The 7,562-nt window shown below is 31.2% G+C and overlaps 1 protein-coding gene and 1 pseudogene across 1 annotated transcript in view; one reads left to right on the top strand and one right to left on the bottom strand.

The window, feature by feature from the left end:
* Positions 1 to 7,562, top strand: part of LOC105305687 (regulating synaptic membrane exocytosis protein 1-like) — a 243,638-nt gene that overhangs the window by 231,198 nt on the left and 4,878 nt on the right. The window lies entirely within an intron of this gene.
* On the bottom strand, positions 703 to 821 carry LOC111731713 (annotated as a pseudogene).

Below are 7,562 nucleotides of genomic sequence, written 5' to 3'. Positions count from 1 at the left end.
ATGAATGTCGAATCATCCTTGCATCTCTTAAATAAATCCCATTTGATCATGGTGTATGATCCTTTTAATATACTGTTCAATTCAGTTTGCTAATATTTTGTTGAATATTTTTACATCCATGTTCAGCAAGGATATTGGCCTGTAATTTTATTTTCTTGTGGTGTCCTGGCTGGTTTTGGTATCAGAGTGATGCTGGCCTCCTAAGATGGATTTGGAAGTATTTTATTCTCCTCTACTCTTTGGAAGAGTTTGAGGATTGGTATTAAATCTTCTTCGAATGTTTGGCATAATTTCTTGGTGAAGCTGTATGCTCCTGGACTTTCATTTGTTGGGAGATTTTCAGTTACTGATTCAATCTCCTTACAAGTAATTGGTCTGTTCACATTTTCTGTTTCTTCATGATTCAGTTTGGAAAGTTGAATATTTCTAGGAATTTATCCATTTTCTATTCTGTTGTCTAATTTGTTGATGTATAATTGTTTCTAAGAGGGATATTGGCTTTCAATTTTATTTTCTTGTAACAAGTTTCCTTGTATCAGGAGTTTAGTATTAGGGCTAAGCTAACATGATAAAATGAGTTCAGAAATGAAAATAGTTCCTCTTTTTTAAATTTATTTTTATTTTTTAGCAAGGCAACCCTTCGTTGACCTCACAGATTGCAAGGACCTTGTCAGTTTACAATCCCTTATTTTTTATTTTTTATGCCTACAGCATCTGGGCTTCTTAGGTTGTCTCCTATCCAAGTACTAACCAGGCCCAACCCTGCTTAGCTTCCAAGATCAGACGGGATAGGGCTTGCACAGGGTGGCGTGGCCATAGACTCTTATTCTTTTATAAAAGGAAAGTTCATGTAAGATTGGTATAATTTACTCTTTAAAGATTTTAAAGTAATTTTCCAGTGAAGATAGCTGGTTCTGGAATTTCCATTGTAAGTTGTCTTTTAATTATAAACTCAACTTCTTTGCCAGTTAACGGCTATTCAGATTTTCTGTTTCTTCTAGGGCCAGTTTTGATCATCTGAATTTTTAAAGAAATTTTTCTATTTAACCTATGTTAATTAATTTATTGACATAATGTTCATAATGTTCTCTTATTTATCTTTCTAATGAATCTAAGATCTGTAGTGATGTCTCTTGGTAATTATAATTTTTATTATTTTTCTTGATCAGTCAAGGGAACATTCATCAATTTTATTCATCCCTTCAAAGAGACAATTTCTGATTTCAGTAATTTTTCTGTAGGTTTTTTGGTATTTAAATTTTATATTTCATTGATTTCCACTCTTACTTTGTTTTCTTCTTTATCCTATATTTTATTATTTTTGTTAACTTATTTCATTAATTTTGTTCTACTTAACATAGAGACTTAGATCATTGATTTTATCGTTGTTTCTTTTGCAACAGGGTGTTTATAGCTACGGTTTTCTCTGTAAGAAGTGTGCTAGCTACATCTCATAAATTTTGATATGTTATATTTTATTATCATTGAGATTAAAACACATAAATTTTAATACTTCTTGTAATTTCTTCTTTGACCTTGGCATATTTACATATATGTTGCTTAATTTCCAAAATTATGGTATTTCTGAATTTTGAGTTATTTTTTAATTGTGTTTTAATCAGAGAATTTACTCTGTATGATACCATTTATTGTATATGCTTTCTCAAAAAAAATTTTTCAGAAGGGGTTGTGATCAAAATATATGAAGACTCTGTTTATATCTCTCATGGAATCTACTGGAGTAAGAAGTGTAGAGGAACTAGAATGGAGCCCTATGTGTGACACCAACATTTAATAAAATAATCAAGAAGGAAGATTTTAGCAAGAAATATAAGAAGAAGTGATACAAGTCAGAAGTGGACCAGAACAAAAGTTGTCATTGAGATCCAGAAACCAAAAAAAGATGGATTGTCATGAATTCCAAATACTACTCAAAACAGCTCAGTAAGAGGAGGGCTGAAAAGTGTCCATAAGTGGAATTAGCACTATGGAAGGGATCACTAATATTTGTGAAAAATAATTAAATACAATTTGGGGGAATGAAGTTAGATTTGAAGGATGTGAGAAATAAATGGAGTGTAAGAAAGTGAAGAGGATATTAAATTTAGTTTAACAAGTAGCTTGACTTTAAAGAGGATAGAGAAAAAAAGTGACTAGAGGGGTAATAGGTATAAAGAATTGTTTTTATTAGAAGAAAAGTCTTGATTATTTTATTTTAATAGTTCTACGCCATGAGGGAAGGAGCAATAGAGAAGACAAGGTTGAAGACACAGGAAAGTGAATGGGTCAGTTATGGAGTGAAGTACTCACTAGGCAGATGGGATGGGATCCAGAGTACAGGTGTACCCACTTACTTTCCATGAATGGAGGAACATCTTATAATGTCAGACAGAACAGATAATAAGGATTGGTGTGTGTTCGGATACTACTAACACAAAGGTTCTTAGATTGCATAAAAAATACAATTCGGTCCTGTGCTATACGTAAAAAAAAAGATACACCTCCAACAAGATGCCACAAAAAGATAACCTAAAGGTATGGGGAAACTATTTGTCAAAGATGAGCCCAAACAGTAATAATAGCGGTATTAGAATTCAATTCACGAAGATTTCACTGTTGATTCCCTAAATTTTATTCTCAACATGGCAACCAGACGGATCATATTAAAATCTAAGACATATAAGGTCACTTCTCTGCTCAAAACCTTCCAATAGCTCCCTTTTACTCTCATAAAAGTCAGTCTTTGCTATGACCTACAAAGACCTATCCAGTCTGACCCCTGTTGCTTTACTGAAGCCATCTCACACTGCTTAACCCAGCACTTGGCTCTAGCTATTTCTTGAAGCCACAGGCATTAGCCACCTTAAAGTCCTTTCCACTTGCTGTTCTTATAGCCTGACATACTTTGCCCCAGATAACTGCCAGATATCATTCCTACTCAAATATCACTTTCTCAATTAAGTTTTCCCTTGACCAACCAGTTTTAAATTGAATCCTGCCACTACACAGAATGCTCTAACCCTCTTCTCTTTCCATTTGTTTCATCTAGCATGTCTCATATATTTGCTGTTAACATTTTATCTTTGTGTTCTTTGACTGGCACATAAATTCCACAGGCAAGAATTTTGTCCATTTTGTTCACTGCTGTGTCTCTAGTGTCTAGAACAATACCTACCGCATAATAGACCCTTAAAAATGTTTGTTGAAATCATAAGTATGTACAGCGCGACACTTTATATTACAAAGAAAAATAACATTCGCCTTTAGTTTAAAGACATATCTGCAGTGAGTTTTTATATGTTGTTTAAAATCATCAGATTTTAAAATGCAGAACTAATGTTGTCAGGTTTTGGTTACAATTTGGCACAACCTTCTGGGAGGCAATTTTGCAAAATACACGAAGAACCCTAAATAGTGCATAGTGATTACAGCAGAATAGCCTTAAATATGTTTTACCCAACAATTTGATTTTTCCAATACATTCTAAAAAATAAATTACCTTAAATATGAAATCAGTTCGATCAACAGTTTTTCACTTCAGCATTCTGTGTTAATGTGAAAGAATGTAAACAGTTTAAGGGTTAGGCAAATGATATATAATCTCTACAGAATATTTTATAGTATTAAATTTTTTTAGAAACATTTAGAATCACATGGAAATATTTATACTGTAATATTAAATAAATAAATAGCAAAGTTACAGTGGAATCTGTTATTTTAAATTTGCATCATAAAATTAAACCAAAATGCTTGTAGTGGGACAGTGGGATAGGAGTGCTTTAATCTAATAGGAAGCATTCCATATTATATTTTATTGATATTTTACTTATATTCCATATTATATTTTCTTTCATAAATCCACTTCATGTATTTTATAAACTTACAAAAAGAAATAAACTAAAGCTATGAAATAGCCACAACAATAACAGAAACACATACACAGAAACAAGTACCAAAGAGAATTCTCATTTTCACCTACTCTGTCAATTATTTTCTACTATTTCATCAACTGTTGTCAACAAAGTTGAAATATCACCTTCATAATTTTCTCCCCAGTTTCTACTGGAGTGAGTGCTTTCACTGAATAAAGTAAGAAAAATAAGTAAAATTATTCAGAAACTGCAGCATCTATAGGGAAGTTGAATATCTCCTGTTTTCTGTTGCATGTTTTTCAAAATGGTAGTGTAACAACTTTTGAATAAAGTGTTATATTAAATAAAAGTCATATTTAAAATTTATATATAAAATATCAAATGAAAATTTAAACACAAGTTACTTTTTATTTTTTTAAAAAAACTTTCATACTTATATTTATTCATGTTGTAATACTAAATACCTCAGATAGGTTCTTATAAGCAAGATGTGTTCATGTAAGAATTCTGTACCTCTTTGACATGAATCACCTTAGTAATATTATTGAAAGTATATCTAAGGCACATTTCTTCTGTTCTGTGTTTCTGATTTTATAAACATTTCATGCGAAGGCAAGTATAAAGTATTTTTTCCACTTGAGTAACATTTTTCTGCCAAATTCATGGTTTTATCTATGGAATTCATATATATTTTCATTCTCTTTTGTGTGTGTGTGTGTGTGTGTGTGTGTGTGTGTGTGTGTGTGGTAAGGAGTGTTTAATTTTTATTTCTCTGTGTAAAATATTCTTATGGGTTTTAAAGATGATCTACTGTATTTATTAAGTGGCAAAGATGGACTTAAGATGCTGTTAGAGCAAAAGGTCAGAATAAATTTTCAAATATTTTTCACATTTCTGATGTATGGCATGGACTTTCAGAACCCATGTACATCACAATAATCTTTCATTCGTGTTTGTATTTGGTTGCTTAACATCGGTATATTGTTAAGCTATTACACAGAACTGCTTTAGTTTAGATTAATTTGGAACACATCCCAGGGTACTTAATCAGGGTATAATCCTGCATAGTGCAGTCTCTAAAAGGTAGGGGGGAGTGTGTGTGTGTGTGTGTGTGTGTGTGTGAAATAAATAGAAATGTTTTTGGTAGAAGTAATTGTCTTATCCTCTTTTAAAAAAAAAATTGGTTAAAAGCTCCCCATTCCACTTTTGGATTATCTATATAGTTTCAGGCAAGCATAATAAAACTTAATACTGAATTCAGAAACATACATAACTGTGATACTTCTTAGCAACTGACTATTTGGCTCTTTTCATACATGTCTGTGATGATTTATAAAAATTGTTGAAAAGTATGACAAAATGTCATACTTTTATATTCTCTTATATTTTCTTTACATTTCATATAAGCAATTTCCTTTTTAGTTTTAAACTTTGTGGCAAGAGTAATTTATGTAACTAGTTTTGAGATTGAGAGATGGTATTTTAATAAAAATATTTTGACTATAATATAGTTCATTTTGCTTTCAAATTGGAGGATAGATTGACCACATTTATAATTAATTTTGAAATATAATTCTAAAAATGTTGTGGTACACAAGAAAATAACACATAGGAAAAATTTGGAATTAAAAAATATTTTTCCTAAGTGGTAAAAATAGACAAAACTGTGAAACATAGATGTAAATGAATAAATAATAGTCTGAAAACATTAATTAAAGTAACTTCTTCTGTTTCCCACTAACTGTACACTTGTCAATAAATCTGAAATAATAAATGAATCATTAAATTTAACTATAATTAATAACTATTTTGTTTGTTTTTATCGATCCTGTAGCAATTCTGCACATATTAAAAATGTGGAACTTTCCCAAATCTGACAATTACTTTTCACTGGCCCATTTTTATAACACTGAAAAATGTGAAGTAATCAAAATAAGAATTTTCTAGAAAACATAAAGATGTATGATGAAGAGCCTTCTTTACCCTTCTTTTTATCAGTATTATTATGCTCCTTTTTGCCTCTTTCTGCTAACTCCTTTTTGGAATTTTGTATTAATTGTAAATTTTATCGTGTTTTTCTTTATGGTTTTAAAGAAAATTCATATTTATCCTAAGGATGATTTAATATTTTTGTAGAAAAAGGACTTAATTTAGATGATAATATTTTGCTTATAATTAGTGTAATAAATACAAATTTAATGTCCACTTATTTGATTTAAAACAGTCGATGTTTCACACCAATATCCTTGAACTGCAGCAGGTCCTCAAGTAATGTTATTTCTTTAATGTCTTTTCCTTATAGTGTTGACAAGATGCTGTAGGAACCTAACTCTTGTTTATAGCAGTTAGCCTATGGTAAATTTGTTTTTGTTATGTTATTTTACTTAAAGTTGCAGAACCTATCAACAACATTAAGTGAGTACTTGCTGTACATGGTATGGTTTCAGATCTGCTCATCACCGTCTTGTCACCTCAAGAGGCAATCAGCAAGGAAGCACATCACCTGTTCCCTTCCAGGGTCTGGGCAGAGGAGAATCGGTGTCACTGTGCATGGAAGTCCAGGCCCTGGGGCATAGCCCCCTATAATGTGATCCTTGATACGTCCACATACAGCCAATCAGTACTTCTGAGAAACCTTATTTATGACTTAAAAAGATTGTGATACATTGTGTATAATGTAGTCTTATTTGGAAATTGAAGATACAGTCCACAAATCTTTTATTTTTATATAGGCTTACACAATGCATTCTTCATCTTGTTTAACATCTTAGTAAATGAGAATTCTGCGATATCAATTGTCATATATTGTGTAGATGTTATACCTAACTACTTTTATGAACTTAGTTCATTTTATGATCTAAAGAAATGTAGAGGAGTAAATTAATCTTTAACAATCTTACATTTTTTTGTAAATATCTCTGAGTCTTAGTTTTCCCTATATTATTAATTCATTTCAGTTTCTTTGCTTGGAAAGCAGTAGTTTTTCACAGTTTATCTGCAATATTTTCTACGTCAAAATATATATTACTTTTTTCCCTCTTTTTCTTATTCTCACTTTAGCTTTTATTTTGTCAAATTTTATGGCTACAGTTATTATAATTTTTCTCCTATCCATCTGAATGCTTTCAGTAGTACATTTTCTTCTTTTTGCCAAATAAACATAACTTCTTCTTTTACTCATATTTTTTTCTCACTCAATGTATCTCGGATTAATTCATTCTTATGTGATATTTTTGAGTAACTGTTAACTGAGTTAATATTGGTGAAAATGAGGACCTAGAGCTTGGTAATCAATTTTTCTTGGAGGAGTTGTTTCTGAAGTACAAAGGAAAACAAAAGTGTATTCAAAGGAAATCAACTAAGGCAGCGAAATGAACTCATACCACGAAGCAGAGGTATTGGTGATACTTGCAGAGAAGGCTCACAGGCTGCAGACACCTAGCATAGCTCTATATCTGCCAGGTGTCACTGTTAGTACTAATTTCTGTTATCATTGTCCTCATTATTATATTCATTTTAAATGTCACTAAGAGCAGAGCAGATGTATAGATTTATTTTAAGTGGTCATACATCTTAAAATTTATTAGTGGCTATGTTTCTAAATGACTGTTCTGAAATAGCTCTCTTAGTGGAAACTATATCGGAGTTGTCACATATGAATAAACCCAGCCCCAGATTTATTGATTTCGT

This window comes from Pteropus vampyrus, unplaced genomic scaffold (assembly GCF_000151845.1).
Source record: "Pteropus vampyrus isolate Shadow unplaced genomic scaffold, Pvam_2.0 Scaffold393, whole genome shotgun sequence".
Lineage (NCBI taxonomy): Eukaryota > Metazoa > Chordata > Mammalia > Chiroptera > Pteropodidae > Pteropus > Pteropus vampyrus.
Note: the sequence above shows the minus strand (reverse complement) of the source record. Positions and strands in the feature narration are given on the sequence as shown.